Consider the following 17,433-nt stretch of genomic DNA (forward strand, 5'->3'; position numbering starts at 1 on the left):
TTTCAAACCTTTGTGCTAAAGAAGCAAGAGATACATTCAGAGTTTAGTACAACGCTACAAATTTTAAAAGTTTCCATTGTTTACTTATCTAATTAAGCATCTATCTCCATACAGGCACATGAACGGCAGGTACGAATCTATCTAGATGTCTATCTTTGTTCCACTGTACGTTTGCCAGTAGGTCTCTATACATAGAAACATAAAACAGCGTGTATATCCTGCTGTCTTTTGAAACTTACAGAAAATTACCAACAGTTTCTTTTCTCTAGTTTGCTCAAATGCTTGTGGTTAGGTATTCTGAAAGTATAGAATAAAAAAAAAAAATAGAGAAAAGAGAAAATTTAGACACTTTGAAAATCTGTTGCTTGGTTAAAAAATGCTTTTTTTTTTTTTAATTTCTATTTTTTCCTAATAAACCAACACAATTCTTGACTTCTGCTTATCCTTTTCTGATGAGATGAAGTCAGGTAATGGGCACTGCTGGGGTCACGAGTGTTGTGTGGCACCCACTGGGATTCAGGAGCAGTTTGGTGGCATTTTGGGTTCTGTGTTGGGTGTTTGCTGCCTGCAGCCCGGCTGTACGAAATGAAGGTTTTGCTCAGAGCACACGGAGCCCCATTACGTCTTATTAACTGTCTCAAAATCCAACGTGTAAAACAAGCTGAAAGTTGAAAAGGGAGAATTTGAATAAGTCTGAGAGGGATATTCCTTGTAATTTTTTATTCAAATAAGAATCAAAACATTTGGTAGCAGCACTTAAGCATGAAGAGTTAAATAAAAGGGGAAAATTCCTTGATGAAATCATACCTAATGAACATAATGAGCACAAATCATATTTAATAATTGACTTAATCTGGCTTTCTTATCTCTTGGTTAAATTTGATTCTTTTCCCAAATGTAGGATTTGAATATTAATGGCAAAGGAGTGTAAACACACCTGGCCTTATTATTTGCTAAAATGAGGCTGAATCAGTGGGGAGCACTTGGAATGGAATAGTTTGCATCGGTGCTTGAAATCTCAAAGGAACAAAGACCCGTAATGTGTTGTTTTAAACAGTTTCACTTTGAAAGTTATTCAAAAACTGTCCACAAATTAGTATTCAGGTAAAGGAAAACCCTCCACACCGGTGGATTTATGGTGCTGCAGTGTTCCCATTTCCAAACATCTTTTTCTCTGCTGTGTCACGTGCTGAACGAATTCCGTACTATTTCTAGTTATGAATCTACAGGGTTTTCTTACTGTTGATTTTGTTAGCACTATTTTATATCCATTTCTAATGATGTTAGTATAGACTACTACCAAAAAAAGTGAATGGCTGAATCCTGGTATTCTCAAATAAATGCTGGGGCAGTGGCTTCAGTGGAAGGAAGATCACTCGTGTTTCTTTTCGTGGTCACAGCCCCGTTCAGGTGCGCTGTTAAGCACAGGCAGTAAGGTAAACACCCACTCAAGTCCCACTCAACACCCAGGGGTGTTTCAGGATCAGACTGTTGGTTAATATTGCATTTCAGTGCCAGCTGCGCCAGAACTGTTGCAATCCAGCTGGCAAAATTGATCAGCTTTGTGTGGTACCAAAAATCTTCTCTAAGTTTATATAAAAATGAACGCAGAAAGTGGTGAATTTGTCTAAAAGGGTCCCAGCTCTTTCAGAATTGAGGACAAACCCAGCACCCAGTGCTGCAAGGGATGGTTCTTGTCCAATTCTTCTTTTTCTCCAGCTGGGTGCTCTGCGAGAGGCTGAGCATCAGGTGTCTGAGGAGTGGCTCAAGATAGTCTTTTGTAATCAGAGCTCATTTGTGAGTAGCCCAGATCTAAAAGCCCAATTACTGGGTGGCCCTGTTGGTGGGAATTGCTCTTTTTCTTGATTGAATGGTTTTACTTTTTACTTTGTTTCCATTCCTTCCATGGCAGCGCTCAAAATGACTATTTGCTTTCTGTAAGCACTCACACTATTGGAAAAAGGAACAAGAAATCTTGACAAAATGTTGGGGAGCAGGCAGAAATGAGCAGGAACCAGTTTGTAGGGTGCTGAGCAGGATGCAGCCCAGCTGATCTGGCAATGGTGTGGAGGCTCCATGGGAAGGGTCACGGTGGTGATGCCCTTCTGGGGAGCCACATCTGGGCATCGTATGCCTGAGCAGAGCTGCCTTTGGTCTCAGGGAGAGCATTTCAGGTGATTCAGTTTGAGCTGTGATGGCATGGGATGATTGCATGGGATTTTGAGCAATCTGCTCTAGAGAGAGGTATCCCTGCCTATTGCAGGGGGGGTGGAACTGGATGATCTCAAAGGTTCCTTCCAACCCAAACCATTCTATGACTCTATGGCTGAGGGGTCTGTGCTTTGGAGGAGAGTTTTGTTAATGAGCCACAACAACTCTAAGTTGTAAGGGGAATCTACGAACCAGCTATATCCCCAGATATGACTTTGATTTATCAGAGCTTCGGGAGGTCTTGTCATAGCAGAATTTCTGGAAAAAATGGCTTGCATTAAAGAAAACTGAGGGTTAGTTTTGTGTATGCAAAGGTTTGGGATCTGCTGCTTGCAGGGGAGGTTTGAGCAGTGCTCTCTGTTCCCTTCTGGGACCTTGGCTGGAGGGCTGGTGCTGCCCTGCTGGTGTGGGATCATAGAATCATAGAATTGTTAGAGTTGAATGGACCTTTGAAGGCCATCTAGTCCAACTCCCCTGCAGTGAGCAGGGAGACCACAGGCAGAATAGGATGAAAGTGGCTCCTGGGCTGTGGCCACCAGCACAGGGCAGCGAGGACAAAGCCCGGCGTTCAGAGCCGTCACCTCCCGCACCTCGCTGCTTTCAGATTGATCTCTTTCACCCGTTCTGTTAGTGAGAATCGTAAGGAGGGAAAGTTTTCATCTGAGCCTTCAGACACACACACATACGAATGATCTGGAAAAAATCCCCCAAACTCCTCTCGCCTGCCCCGCGCCGTGAGATGGAAACAGGGGCGGCTGCCGCCTGTACTCGACAACGCTGTGACATGTGATATTTTCGGAGGTATCTCGGGAGCATCTACCACATTTACAGCATGTGAGCCATATCATCTGGAGCCGTTTTGATCTCCCCTAACCCGTTCACAAACGCACACATCTCATAACAGGCCCCGCGCGGCGATAAGCATCTCCGAGTTTCTTCTGCGCAGTATCTGCAAACAATTCAAAGCTGTTCCACACAAACAAATGTGAGAACCCCCTGACCACAGACTGCCTTTAGAGCAGACCAAGATTTGATGTTACTCATATCTTCCAGTACCTGTCAGAGTTCAAACAGGAAACCTGGTTTTTCCTCTCATGTCAACAACTTCTTTTCTGCAGCGGCGCTCGCACTGAGCGGTGGAAGTCCTGTATTTCTTCGGGACAAACAAGTACTTGCCCTGGTACGTCATTGGTGACATTAACAAGAGCTGAATATGTGGTTTTCGGTGATCCTGTGGGTGCTTCTATAGAAACGGACACACTGGCTTTGAGCAATCACACAAAAAAGGAATTCATTCATACAGGATATAGGTAGCACACAGCCGCAGCTTGCTTAGGAAAGGTCAGAAAAAGTGGCTGCTCTTTCTTTCGGCATTGCAGTGTTTTGTGCTTATGCAGTAACACCTTTCGTCGCTGCAGTGTTTGTCGTTGTATGATATCCTGCTGCTTGTGTCGCAGCAAGGTCACATGAAAATATTCCTATCTAATGAGGGTTTCATCTGAGCATCTCGGCTATTAATTAACTGACCTGACCCCTAGCAGCACCTGAGATTTGGCCACAGACATTTGTGTATTTTGGCACTGCTGGAAATAGAAATTAGGGATGATAATTAACGTATGTCCCTCCTCAGCAGAGCCCACGATTTATCTCTTAATGCTAATCAATAAACATTGTTCAATCTGAAACTCTGAAACTCTCAGCACGCTCCGTTTCCACTGAAATGCTTTACTAACATTTAACCTAACCTCCCCACGAGTGTAGGAAGTATATAACAAAAATAATCATTGACATCAATTGATGCCAGTGACACAACCACTGACTCTATCAAGAGATGTACGGGTCCTGAGGATCATTTTTTCCCATTTGATTTATGCCTGACAGATGCAAAAACCATCTCAAAAGCATCTGCATTGGGGAAAGAACACACAGACATTTCCATGGCTTTCATCTCGCTTTGTTTTATGTGATTATAAAACATGCTTTTGTGGCATGCATAGTCAAGGGGCAGAACATCTGGCAAAGCCTTGTTACAGCAAAATGTCCATATAGTTAAATATTATTGTTGTCTTCTTGATTTTTTTATAACAACAACAAACAGCTGCATCATATTATGACTAGTGCTAATGCTGTGAGTGGTACTTGCTGAAATGATGCTGCAGACCCATGCAATGAGCAGCACTGGGACAGAGCTGCCCTCTGAGCCCCACAGGCCAGCTCAGCACTATGCTTCATCTGCTCTTTATTTCTGTCATAGAATCATAAAAACATAAAAGTTGGAAAAGATCCCCAAATCCAACCCCAACCACCCCCACTGTGCTCCCTGACGTGTCCCCAAGTGCCAAGTGCCTATTCCTGCAGTAATCATCTGCCCAGGTGATTACATTTGATTCTCCTGCAGTTTTTCCAGTAGCTCTTTCAGGGCCAAGCACATCAATTAAAACCCGATGTTACAAAGACTCCTGGAAAGTGGTACTGTTGTGCTGTTGGTGTAACTTGGGGATGCTGCTTGCTGTGCTTGCACTGCTCAGCCACAGATCTGAGATCTTCCCCACTCCTGGTAGGGCTAGAAGTTCTTGGAGGTCCTTTCCAGCTGTAATGGTGCTCTGATTCAGTCCCTCATCCCATCTCAGCCTGCAGACAAGTGGCAAGAAGAAAGGAATTATTTGCATTCGTTGTAAGAAATCTTTCCTTTCTAATTTCCTTTCTAACTCTCAGTAGTCTGTGAAACCTCAAGGAAAAACTAAGTACATATATAAGCTAGTGATTTATAAGCCTGATTCAGAAAAGCATCCAGACACATCCCCTGGGGTACACAGCTAAAACCAAGTATATACTGCCAGGTCCTTCAGTACCTGCAGCTCAAATCAGCAGTTTGTAGCAGAAATGAGTAGTAAAGCACTTCCAAGCTCTCAGCTATTTGCTCCTGCTGCACAAATCATTCACATGCATCGATGCTTCATGTTATCCCATGAAACTGCACCAAAGGACTGCAATCTGGGGGGGCTGGGACCGACCCAGTGCAGTGACGTGAGCCCTGTGGCTGTGGCTGGGTCCCGCGCTGTGGGGTGACATGACATGGGGTGACATGACATGGGGTGACACGAGATGGCAGGGCAGCAGGCAGCCCAGCCCTGGGAACTGGCCGTGCTTACATGGGATTGACTGCTGGTGCTCGATTCCCAAAGGGCTGTGGGCACAATGCTGCAATGTTCCGAGACATCCTCATGAAAGTGCCGCCAATCCCTCTTATTCAGGGTGTGATAAGTTGCAATTAGGTAAATATAAGTAATTACAGTCAAGTAGTGTTTTAGGGCAAACTGAGCTTTACCCGGTAATTGTAGGCATCGCTATTTTCAGCCTGCACACAGTAGCATGTGTTTTCATGGCTGTGAAAGCTTCCTAGCAATTGGATGGCAGATTACTGCTACAGCAGGGAGACAACAGAATTATTGTTTTGCTTTTTCATGGATTCTGTTACAAACAGTAGAGCTGGCCATTCCATAATGCATGGGACATAACTGAGTTCATCTTGGTGGAGATCAGCGTGTACACAAGGAGCATATGCTCCAGCATTCATAGCAGTTGAGATGAACAGATTCTTTTGGATTTATGGAGGGTTTTTAACGGCTTGAGCAAAATGATGGAGAATGTAACACCACACCCCTGGGAGCGGGGTGCTTGCTGGCCCCTGGGTTGTCCAATGGGTGCATCTCCAGGCTTTGAACTCCACCAGTGTGTGCAAAGCTCAGGAGTTCCATTCCAAACCATGCATTTCTACACTATATTTCATATTTTTTTCTTGCATCCTTGCAGATTTAAATTGCTGGGGTGCAGCCTGACTCCAGCCTGGGTGTCAGATGGAGATCTTCTGGGCTCTGTTAGCCTGGGATGGATTGGATCTGTTTGAAGTGGAGAACTTCTCAGTATGCCAATATCCTCTCGTTTGGCTACCTGCAGTGTTTTACAGCACAGAAGACAGAGAGTGGCTGCTCATGTTAACCAGGTGCTCTCCAGACTCCGCTCAGAAGCAGCTGCAGAGCCTTGGCTTGGGTTTACAGACTCGGGGTAACAAAAGGGGGTTTGCTGGGGGGGAAGGGATGTGCACAAGTGGCAAATCACCGACAGCTCTGCTGGACCAGGCACACTGGGATGTGCTTTTGGGAGGATGCAGAGCTTCTCCATGCCATATCTTCAAGGCTATAATCTGATATGTCAGTCCTGCCTTCTTTTGCTCCCACACATTTCTGTGCAACCCCAGCCAAGATGGCTGCAACCTGCAAGGGTTTTGCTGGAGGAAAATGAGTATCTCCAGCTGCTGCGAGTAATCCTGTTTTGGCTAAAACCAAACAGCAGTCATGTGCCACAGCAGCAGCAGCGCTCAGGCCAGTGGCAGTCTGCTGCAGACAAAGAGCCCCTTAATAGCTGAGATGGAAAGATAAGCACTGCCAAGCTATTTAAAGCAGAGCATTTTTGCCTGAATAAAGTCACTCCAGTTTCAGAGCTGGGAGTTTGCCTGGAAAGCCGGAATTTACATTGCACCCCAGGGACTACAGCACCCTTATACCCTTTCACATGTCTCCTTCCTTCAAAGCCATGCACCCCACCTGTGGGTTCCTCACTGCCTGTATTGCAGCACACAGCTCGTAGTTTTGTTGCTTTGCTTGAGGAGCGGCAGTGACATTTGCTAGCTGGAAGCCTGCACCTCATCCCTGTGCCCTGATATTGGGCATGTGCTCCAGGAACTGTGCGCCCAACTGTGCGCTTTGCAGGGCGGCAGGGAGTGATGTCTGGCTGTGCCCCAACCACCAGCCCAGCTCTGCTGCCAGGCAAGTCTGCAAACGCCATTGATTAGAAAGTGCTGGTGGAGAAAGATAGGAGCGGCGAGACTGTGCTGGGAGACATGCAAAAATGCACAGGAGGCAATAAACAGTGTCATGCAAATCTGCTTTGTACAACTCCTTTCTGCTGCAGTAACCTCAGGTGCTGTTTAGGACATACGGGCAAGAAAATGTCTGTTTTTAGAAAGAGATATGGTTTTAACCAGATAAAAGCCCTTTAATTAGCTTGACGTTTTTGCTCATGTTTTATAGCCACATCTTTCCATGTGCATGCCAGAAAGTTGGGGAGGCGTGGAAATCGCTGCTGGGATAAAGCAGATTATTGTAATGGAGCCTGAATGGGTCCTCTGCTTGCAGAAAGCATTTATTTTGGTAGTCCCTTGCCTTTGCTTTGTCATCATCCTCTGCACATCTGTTTTGGGATGGAATAAATGAGTCCATGCCTGAGAACCAGGTTGTTTATATGATGCAATTCAAATGATTTTTGTTTTTTGTATGTCTGGAAAAATAATTGTCATCTCAGTAGCAAGGGTTACCATAACGGAGCACTCCCGTTACTGCAGGCAGACGTGGGCCACTCTGCAAAGCACTTTTCTCCCAAATAGAGATGCACTCAGTCAGTGCAAGGACAAAATTTGTTGCACGGCTGACAAAGGGAATTTTGGAGTCCGCTGCAACGCGAGTGATGGAGCTGATTAGCTGGGAAGGGGGAATTCCACCCCATGTTCCTCCACACAGAGCCCCGCAGTGATGGCACCGCGTGAATCCCCGCAGTGCAGTGCTGGGGCTGAAGCACTCCAACCCCAACCCCAGCCCATCGTGTGCTCGGTGCCTCGCTGCAGGGCTCAGCACAGGGCCACCCCCTGCACTGTGCCACCCGTGTGTGCATCTGAGCCCTCTTGTCTAGCCAGCGATCTGGTAGCTCTGCACAGACCCCTCCATCACCTTGAGTCTTGCAGCGATGCCCATCCTATCTCAGTTTACCCATCTGCAAATTGGTACCATATTTTGCCATCATGTTTTTTAAGCTGCTTTTCTGGGAGGATCGCTGCCAGCTCAGGTGCTGCCTCTTGTGATGAGATCTTTTCAGAACCATGGCGAGATTGGGGGCAATTTGCAGAGCTCTGCCCAGGAATCCAGAGCCTGTGACCCACACCCACTGCATTGCCCCCAGCGCCCGTCCCACAGCCCTGCAGGGCAGTGCTGGCTGAGACCAAATGGGGATCACCAAAGAAAATGACAGCAGAGATCCCTGCAGCCATGCAGGTTGATGGGGTCTTGCTGGCCTGGGGAGAGAGGGAAATGTGAAAATATATGCAATGTATAACAAAAGTGAAAACTGTCAGAATGGAGTATTTCACACCACTGTAAAACCGAAACTCGATTTTTTTTGTGTGTGTGAAAAAATTCACTGTATTTTTTTTTTTTCCATTCTGAAATGAGTTATTTTCAAACAAAGAGATGAAGCTTTGTTTAGAAATGAGTAATCATTGTCCTACCTTCGAGCAGAGGGGATTTGCAATGGGAATACATCGCTTTGCAGTGACATAACTCAGAGGGTGGTGAGGCACTGGAACAGGCTGCCCACGGAGGCTGTGGATGCCCCATCCTGCAGGCATTCAAGGCCAGGCTGGATGTGGCTCTGGGCAGCCTGGTCTGCTGGTTGGTGACCTGCACACAGCAGGGGGTTGGAACTGGATGAGCACTGTGGGCCTTTTCAACCCAGACCATTCTGTGATAAGCGTGTGTGCATCTGTGTGCCAACTGCTCTGTGAGCCTGGAAAAGCACAAGGCCACAGCTGGGCAGCAGCGTTTGCAGAAGCACCTGAGAGCCCTTGTGAAGGTGAAGGAGGAGAAATCCTTTTGTTTCTACATTTTGTGTATTTGGAGAAACGTGGACGTTTCTGCTGGCTGAAGGAGCAGTGGGCGACAGGAGGGAAGCAGTGCTTTTGCCATCTGCACTGTGGTGATGATGGTGATGGCTCTCGTTGTGCTCTGTGTTGCACAGCAGGGACCTGGGAGCAGGCACAGGGCTGGCAAATGTTACAACACGGCTGTGCACTCTGTAAGAATCTGGGTCCTGTCCTTTCCATTCAGGTCGGTCTCCTTCTCTTGTAGCCGTGTTTGGATAAGAAAACCAGACAACCAGACAAACTGAGCCCTTCTGTTTACCCATTGGTATTTGATCAGAGATGACAAGGATAATTAAATGCTAAGTTTCTCCTCTGCTACTAATTTGTTGAGGAACTTACATTTTCTCTAGTGCATCATTTAGGTGATTAATAAAACTGGATAGTCTTTGAGGTCCCTCCCAGCCCAAAGCCATTCTACGGCTCATCTGCTCTCCTGTACAATTTTCAGCATTGGTGCATAGAAATTTCAGGGATTACTTTTTAGCCACCCATTTTTATTGAATTGCACACTATATAATTGACACCTGGAGCACTGCTGATATTTTGTGCTGAACATGCTGGAACCCAAAAGCTCCAGCTGCAACAGCACGCTGCGAGGGCAGCACCTGCACCAGCAGGACCCTGGGTGGGGATAGAGGAGCACTGTCCCCGTGGGGGGGCACTGACCTTGCCTAGGAGAGGCTGCAAATCCCACAGCCCTCATTTGGCTCCATTTTGGGTGTCAGAGGTGCAGGGGAACAGCCACAGATAAATGAAGGCAGATTAAGGCTATTGACTTCTTGTGCATCCATACAGAGATAACTCAGCTCGTACACTCCATGCAGGTGAGTTAACTCCTCAGTTTATCACCCAACCACCGCCTCCTGCAGCTCTTATCCTTGAGTTACATTAAACCTCACCCTTCACAAAGAAGAGATTCTGTCTGCTCTTTCCCAAGCCATTTTCAACTCACTGTGGCCTGGTGCTGGGATTCTCCCCCTGTAGCTCCATTTCTGTGGGCACTGTCACCATCTAGTGGCACTCTGCTCCTGGCTGCAGGTGCAGCAGCTGCATTGCTCTCCCCCATTATCACTCATTTCTCCCGGGTGTTGGTGCCAGCTTTTACCAATTAGCACATTAAAAGCCGGCAGGTGTGGGTGCAGCCTTATCAGCCTGCATTTCCCTACGACCCTATTAGGAAGTGGCTGTCTGGCCGTAGGAGGAAAGTGCTTCTGGGGGGGTCCCTGGGACTACGTGGGGTTCTGTCTGAAGTGTTGTTTTCAGGTGTTTGAGCGCAGAGAACTCTCACGGGGGAGCTTTGTGCTCTCAGATTATTGCAGGCAGTGCAGTGAGTGGTGACCTGCTCTCAGGATCTCTGGCAGTAATATTATGGGTGTGTTTCTAATGCTCAGAAACTCAAAGGGAGCAAATGCTGTGGCTGTACACTGGGTTTCCACCCCCTTGCTGTGTCTGTGGCAGTCCTGGGGGTTTCTGATGACCTCCTGGAGTGGATGCATGCACAGAGCTGGAGGGTGGCAATGCCATCTGCTCAGTTTTGCAAGAGCTGTTTCCATGCAGGAATACAAGCAATGGACCTCAAATTGCAGCAGCAATTTGGCAATTTCCCTCTCCAAGGCTGAGGAGTGACACTGGGCAGGACAAGGCTCACAGTGCTCTGCCTGGTGTTGTGGGTTTCTCAGAACTGATTTTCAGCACTTTAGATCCTGCTTGCTTTACATAACAATGTCACTTCTAGGCGCTTCTTCCCTGCGTGCAGCTTCGGGTTGAGTTTTCTATGGCTGTGAGTCACTGGTGGTCCTACACCACGTGGAACGTGGCTGTCAGCTCTGCTGCAAGGTACAGCCTCACCTCTTCAGCATGGGTCTCGGTGCTCAACTGAGAAAGATGTCAGGTCACCTGTCTGTTTGTGGGATGCCAAAGGGAGGATGGAATCCTAGAAGCAGAGAAAGGAAAAAGCAAGACTGGCTCTCGATCATGGTCAGTATGAGCTGCAGCACCAGCTCTGTACCAGCCCTGGGTGCATAGCTTGGCTTAGGAGAGACGTCTAAAACATTAAAATAAAAAAATGGAAAAGCAGGCTGGCTTTGTGCTGTAACTTCTCCTGCTGCCAGCGTCTCTCCGTGCAGCTGAAGGTTTCACTGCAGGAGGAATGTGGGGTCACCGCCCTGGGGAGAGCACAGTCCTGCACGGTGCGGTCGAGGGGCTGGTGTGGACTTGCAGCCCCAGATAACGTCTCACCCACTGCACTGGGAGCTGCGTGTGGTTTTTCAGTTTCCTATTTTTAACTTTAAAGATACCTTCCTCTATCCAAGTGCTCACAAGAGCCCTGTGAGCAGGGGAGAGAAGGCAAAGAGGGAACTGTTCTAAGAAAAATGAAGGTAACCACATCTGAAAAAAAGAGCATAACCCTCACAGAAAATGAAAATGACTGCTTTTAGACCAATTAAGCTAACTTTTTATGATTATTATTATTAATCCTGGCTGAAGCTTGGAGCTAATGAATCATAGTGAGATGGCAAGCAGATATCTTCCTTAGGACACCTGGTAGCTTCTTCCGTGATAATTTGATACAAACTACTGAAAGAGTTGCATGAGTTTGAGTCAACATGTGAATTAAGCTGTGAGAACTCAGCTGCAATTAATTTTGTTGTATCCTGTATATGGCATACAGGATAGGTGCCTATGGTAGAAAGATTGAACCTGTCCTCTTCTTATTATTTCTAATTGTGATTGTTTCTGACCTTTCATTTCCCCTTTCTTGGCATAATTTAGAAAAGGAAATGGGCCATGTTCAGCACATCTACATTCTGGGTATTGCCAATTAAAATACTTAGCGAGCTCATGCTGGAGTGAGAGGCAGCAATTGGAGGTTGGTTTATTTACAGGTCCATTGAGCATCGTGTCATGGAAGGAGAAATCATACTCACAGAGCAGTTGGAATCTGCAATAGCGGCTATATTCCTATATGTACAGAGGCTTGTGTTAGGTTACCTTAAATACCCAACCAGCTCCTCAGCAGCTGGAGTTGCCCACCAGCGAGGCACCCTGCACTGGGAACTCACCTAGCAAAGGATACTGGAAGCCAAAATGCAATTAAGGTATTGGTGTTTGACCAGGATGCCATGATCAGCTTTTGCAAGAGGTCATGAGGTCTCCACTAACCACAGGAACCTGGTGTGCATCTCATAGCGCACAGAGCAAACCTTCAGTTAATGTTTCTGTACAACACATCAAGCTTTGATGTCTCCGTGCAGTAATTCTTCATGCCTCATATAATAGGGTGCTGGGAAAATCCACTTACCTCTTTTGCTGACTTTGTCCGAAAGATTAATTGGACACCTACTCTGATACTTGCTCCCAGGTTTCTGATTCTTCCCACTGGTGTGGTTTGAGTTTGTCTATAGAAGGAGGAAAAACGTCTGAAATGTCACCATCCCCATGAGAAAAGCAAAGCTTTAAAATATTTCATGCAGCTGTTCTGCAGGATCTGTTTTTACATCCTTTAAGAAAGGAAGTTTGGGGTTTTGGCTGGGTTTCGGCTGACGTGGTTACCCAGTGCCATGGTACATCTCTGAACACTGGAGCACGAGGTGCTGGGTTGGGACTTGCACACGGGCTAATGGACACAAACCCATTAATGCAAGTTCTGACAGCGCAGGCCGGACTCGTATTTGTTAGTTTTAGGGTTCGTCTGTTCTCATTCCCCTAATTGTGCTCATTTTCTGTTTTAAAAATAATTGGCAGAAGCTTATGATGTGAAAACAAAAATCTGTGAAGACAAAACCTTGTAATGGAGCTCGTGTATTGGGCTTTGCTGTCAAAAGATGCACCGAGAAGTGCGTTCTGCCACAGCCTGCCTGCAGCTGGGGCATGGGGTCAAAGCAGCTGGAAGGTTTTGATCAGACCTGAGCTGCTAATTTCTCACAGGTGGTCATGTGGCGAATCTTTGTTCCTGGGGCTCCTTCTGCTTTATTCCCATCTGTACTATGAGTTCAGTGGTGGCTTTGCTTTGGGGAACTCTGAGGGCTGTGTATTGCCATGTGAAAGGAAAGCCTCTATCCCAAAGCTCCCAAAGAATGGAGGTGGGAATTCCATGCCAGCCAAATCCTTATTCTTCAGTGAAGCTGCAGTCCGGTTTTTTTGTCCAAATGTTTCTTTATAAATAACATGCATATGTATGATCTCTTTTAAAGAGGATTCTCTTGTTGAATTAGCAGAAACTTTCTGGGAAACAGCGAGAGAGAAAGGAGAGAAAGCAGGCTGCTTGCAGCAGTCCTGGCTGGGCTGCTGTGTGACCTGCTGCAGGGCTGGCCATACCTGTGCTGGGTCCCCCAGAGCCTGTCTGAACTCAGCCCCTGCCTTCTGCTCCTGTGTCTCTGCACGAAGCAGTGCTGGGTGCCGCGGCTGGGCGATGCATCCCCTGCTTTGTGACTCGGGGTGCTCTCCTGTCTCCAGGAGGAACACGGACAGGGACCTCGCTGAGGTCCTAAACAGTTTCTGTGCTGCCGTAGTTTCACATGTGATCTTACTTACCTGCGTTTCTGAGCGATTTCTGGGTGTGTTTGGATTGTGAACCCAAGCTGTTTGCTGCTGGGTGTGTATGTGGCGTGGCATGCTGCTGTTCCCTTGGCAGAAGGACGTGCTTCCAAGTGTCTGCTGTAAAGTCCAGCACAAGGAGCTGAAAATACTCTTTTTGTGCTTATCCCGAAGTGTGGGATTGCAGTTTGCTGTCTCAGAGACTGTTCCTGGAAGGTTTATGTGCTCAGGCATGGCATTTCATGAAGGCTTTTTGGAGTGAGCTCCCCACAATGGAAGTGCTACTACTGTATATCTTTCATGTGAGAGTCTGGAGGATAAAGCTGAATAATTCCTTCAGGTCCTCTAAAAACTTCATCCAAAATATTTGGGTGAGACCAGCACAAATAGCCATGAAAATAGTGGAAAGGAATTAGGTGGGAGGTGGAAACACTCATTTGCAATGTGGGGGTGAGGCAGTTGCAGCTATTTCGTGGGCTGATTGAGGGACCATTGGGACATCCCTTAGCAATTGGTGTTGTTTTTGCCAAAGTGAAATTTGTAGTTTTTTCAAAGCAAATACCCTTCCTTTTGATGGCTGAAGGGAGACTGAAGTGAAATGCAGGCTCTGCACGGTGGTGCATTTCGCTCCAAGAGAGCAGAGGGAATTGCTAGAGAGCCGTTATGGCTGGAGACCTCTACCAGGTGAAGAGAGGCATCCAGAGGTTTGATCACTTCTAAGGCACAGATCAAAGCCCTGGAGAGTCTCTCTGAGGTGCATGGAGGGGATGTAGAATGCAATGACTGTGAGGTTTCTGCTGGCTTTATAGCCAGCATGTGAGTCGAGATTATTAAATTCTGCTATAGAATTCTATAGGATACAGTAGAAAAAAAATGCAAGTAAGGCTCCATGTTTCTGCAGCACTTCATACAAAGCCTTCTCATGTTTTTGCAGCTCTGTCACATCCTTATGGCTTGAAGATTTCTTATACCTGCTGTTCTGGCAGTGGGCAGCTGAACGGCTGATGCCTGACTTCATGAAGTCATTACTCCTGTCTGCACGCTATTGCACGCCCGTGATTTTTTTTCTCCTCTCAGATCTCACATGCTGGACGCTCTGCAGTGGCCACTGTTGCGCAGAGCAACGAATTCTCTCCCCCTCTGAGAATAGAGAAAAGATCATGGGCTATTTTGTCAGCTCTGGATCCAGCTTCAGGCTGCAGTAGCTTTGACTATGGCTGGCCCCACTCTGTGCAGATATATCAACTGTTTTTGTTTTTCAACCATATGAGGAAACAAACTGCTTAGTGAACGAAGCCAGATGCACAGGGTTATGCTGAAGGACCTACAGCCCCTTTGTAAAGAGCTCCAACCAGAAACTTTGGAAGAGGCACATAAAACATTTGTGGAATTTATTCCTGGCAATGGAAGGTAAATACACATTATGCAGATATTCTCTTTTAACTACACTGCATTTCCAATCAGTCCATGTGGTGTAGAGCTGCAGCATGGTCTTTCTGTTCCTTATCATCTTGCACAACCTGCTGTAGGACACTGGCTTGAGCAGGGCTGGGGATGTTCTCTGTGCTTTTATTGACAGAATGGGAAGATCCAGCAACACAGGGCGCCGGAGAAGCAGCTGTGAGAAGAGCATGCCTTCAGATGCTGCCAAGAAAAGATACAAGGTAATTCTTGCAGTAAAACAGGCCAACTCACAAGCTTGCACAAACACCAGTTCCAGCCTGGACGATCCCATTGACCTGGGCAGTCTCTCCATTCATTAGTCAGCATAGCCTGACTGCCATGCACTGTGCCCTCAGCATGTGTTGCAACAAGTTGTTCCATGAAATAAGTGAGTTAAAGCTTCCTGTGAGCTGCTGAAGCTCTGCTACTCTGAAAAATAAATTGCCTTGTTAAAACTGGATGGGGTCAGAAGAAACCCTGTAACAGCATGGCTCAAACGCCCTTCAACTTCTTCGATACCGATTTTAGCAATACCAACAGATGTATACCCCATTGTAACCTGGGTGTCTTTAAAAAAAAAAAAGTTTAATATCCAAAGTTAATGATTAACTCTTCCCTCGGAGTCTTATTTTGACCTCTGTGTAACCAGTGGCAGCATCAGGGCATGCTGTGGCTCTTGTTGGCCAAGGCACGGAGCCACCAGCATGGCCCATGGCTATGGACAGGAATGGTGACAGTTGGGGCACAGGCAGGGCTGATGCCATTCTCATGACACACAGGGACCAGTGCAATAAATAAGAAAGCCAGAACTTTCCAGGTGAAATGAAATTAAATCATTTGTGCTTGCTTTAATATAGGGATGTATGATATTATCTGTCTACAGCATTAGTCTGTTCTGCTGCCTTTGAAGCTAATAATTGGTATTAGGGTGGTGTGTTGGAGTTTCCTTGTTAGGTGTGATTTTGGAATGAATCTCAGTTATCCAGACAAATGGGCATTTTCATGGTATTACCCACTACCACATGATCTTATATATTCCTCATCAGTGGCTGCATTCAGGTTTGGGCATCACTGGGGTTTGGGGTTTTTCTTCAGCTAATTAAGAATTGTGAGAAGGGCAAAAACTATTTGGGGTGTTGGAGAAGAAAGGTTAAACTGGTAAAATGAGGCAAGCTTGGCTGAGTAGTGCTTGAGGTGGTCACAGCCTGTGGTGCTATAGGGTTCCAACATCAGGAGGCCAACATTCATTAGTGCAATGTGGGGAGATGTAGGGAGAAGCAAATGCAGTTGAACTATCTGGCTGTGCCTTGGAAATGAGGTCTTAAGGGCATGCATTGGTTTCTTGCAAACTACATTGCTCAGAATCTCAGGGAGATTTGGTAGAGAAAAATCCCACAGCAGCACAAGGGAGGCTGAGCAGCCCAGGTGCTCCTTCCAGGCTTTGGTTCGTTGGTTTTGGGTGTAGCTGTTGACTCGGTTGCAATGGGCTTATATTAGGTATGAGTTGGATCTGGTTTGTGCAATGGCTTGAGTTTTTTGGATTACGAGTGCTTAGATGATGGCCACAAAGGAATTTTAATTAGGAAAGTGAGAAAGGTTTTTCTGGGAGACAGGCAAACCACGATAATTATTGGCAGTGAGAAAGCCAGCAAAGAACAAGTATCAGGGAATGTACATAGGTCTTATTAAAAATTACCTAAATTGGGGTTTTAGGGATATCCACGAAAAAATCTCTTCAATGGCAAAGACGTGGATGATGTTAATGTCCCCTCCTATGTTCAGCTGTACTTACAGGCTCTCAGGAACACACAAATGAGACTCAGAAAGTGTGACCACGACAGATACAATCACTGTGAATGTTGGGATCCCTGGAGGAGCCCATTGGAAGCTGCTGGTCCTACCCCAGTGCCCACGGGAGCTCCCAGGTGCTGTTGAGGTGACTCAGACACAGGAGAACTCCTCTGTCTCACCGAACCACAGATCCCAGTGTTACCACACTCTAAGAAGAGTTCTGTAGGAATTTGTATTTCCAAATGCATCTCTCTTGAAATAAAAAATTGAAATGTTACAGTAGGATGACCCTTTTACATCTTTCTTTAGGAAATAATGGACAGTGTTGTTCCCATCTCCAAGAGCTTGAATATTAACTAACCTGGGAAGGAGATTACCACGCTAACATAACATATCCCTTGTGTTTGTGTTAAACTAACGTGTCCAAACTCACAGGAAAATGCTCTTGGAGTGCTTGCTTGGCTAAATCAAGAATTCTAGTTCTGTCTCCTAAAACGCAGAGCTGCACACGTTCTCCTCAGAATCCCAAGATGTCACTGTGCTACTGATAAAGCCTCAGCTTTTCTTCCTAGTCAGTTGATGGGACAGGCAGCGTACGTGGGTGAATACTGGTATGAAGCAGGACACCTATTCTGGGCAGGAGATTACAGCCAGTGCTTGGCCTGGAAGCGTGGCTGGGCTGATGAGTGTGCACATCTATC

At 46.5% G+C, this 17,433-nt stretch overlaps 1 long non-coding RNA gene across 1 annotated transcript in view; it reads left to right on the forward strand.

Annotated features, from left to right (window-relative positions):
* The window catches only part of LOC104913326, a 31,778-nt gene extending 14,763 nt beyond the window's left edge, over positions 1 to 17,015 (forward strand). The window contains exons 3-4 of the long non-coding RNA XR_002120041.1: positions 15,078 to 15,162; positions 16,724 to 17,015. This is a non-coding gene — a long non-coding RNA (uncharacterized LOC104913326). The remainder of the gene's footprint in view (positions 1 to 15,077; positions 15,163 to 16,723) is intronic.
* The last annotated feature ends 418 nt before the right edge of the window (positions 17,016 to 17,433 follow it).

This window comes from Meleagris gallopavo, chromosome 15, assembly GCF_000146605.3.
Source record: "Meleagris gallopavo isolate NT-WF06-2002-E0010 breed Aviagen turkey brand Nicholas breeding stock chromosome 15, Turkey_5.1, whole genome shotgun sequence".
Lineage (NCBI taxonomy): Eukaryota > Metazoa > Chordata > Aves > Galliformes > Phasianidae > Meleagris > Meleagris gallopavo.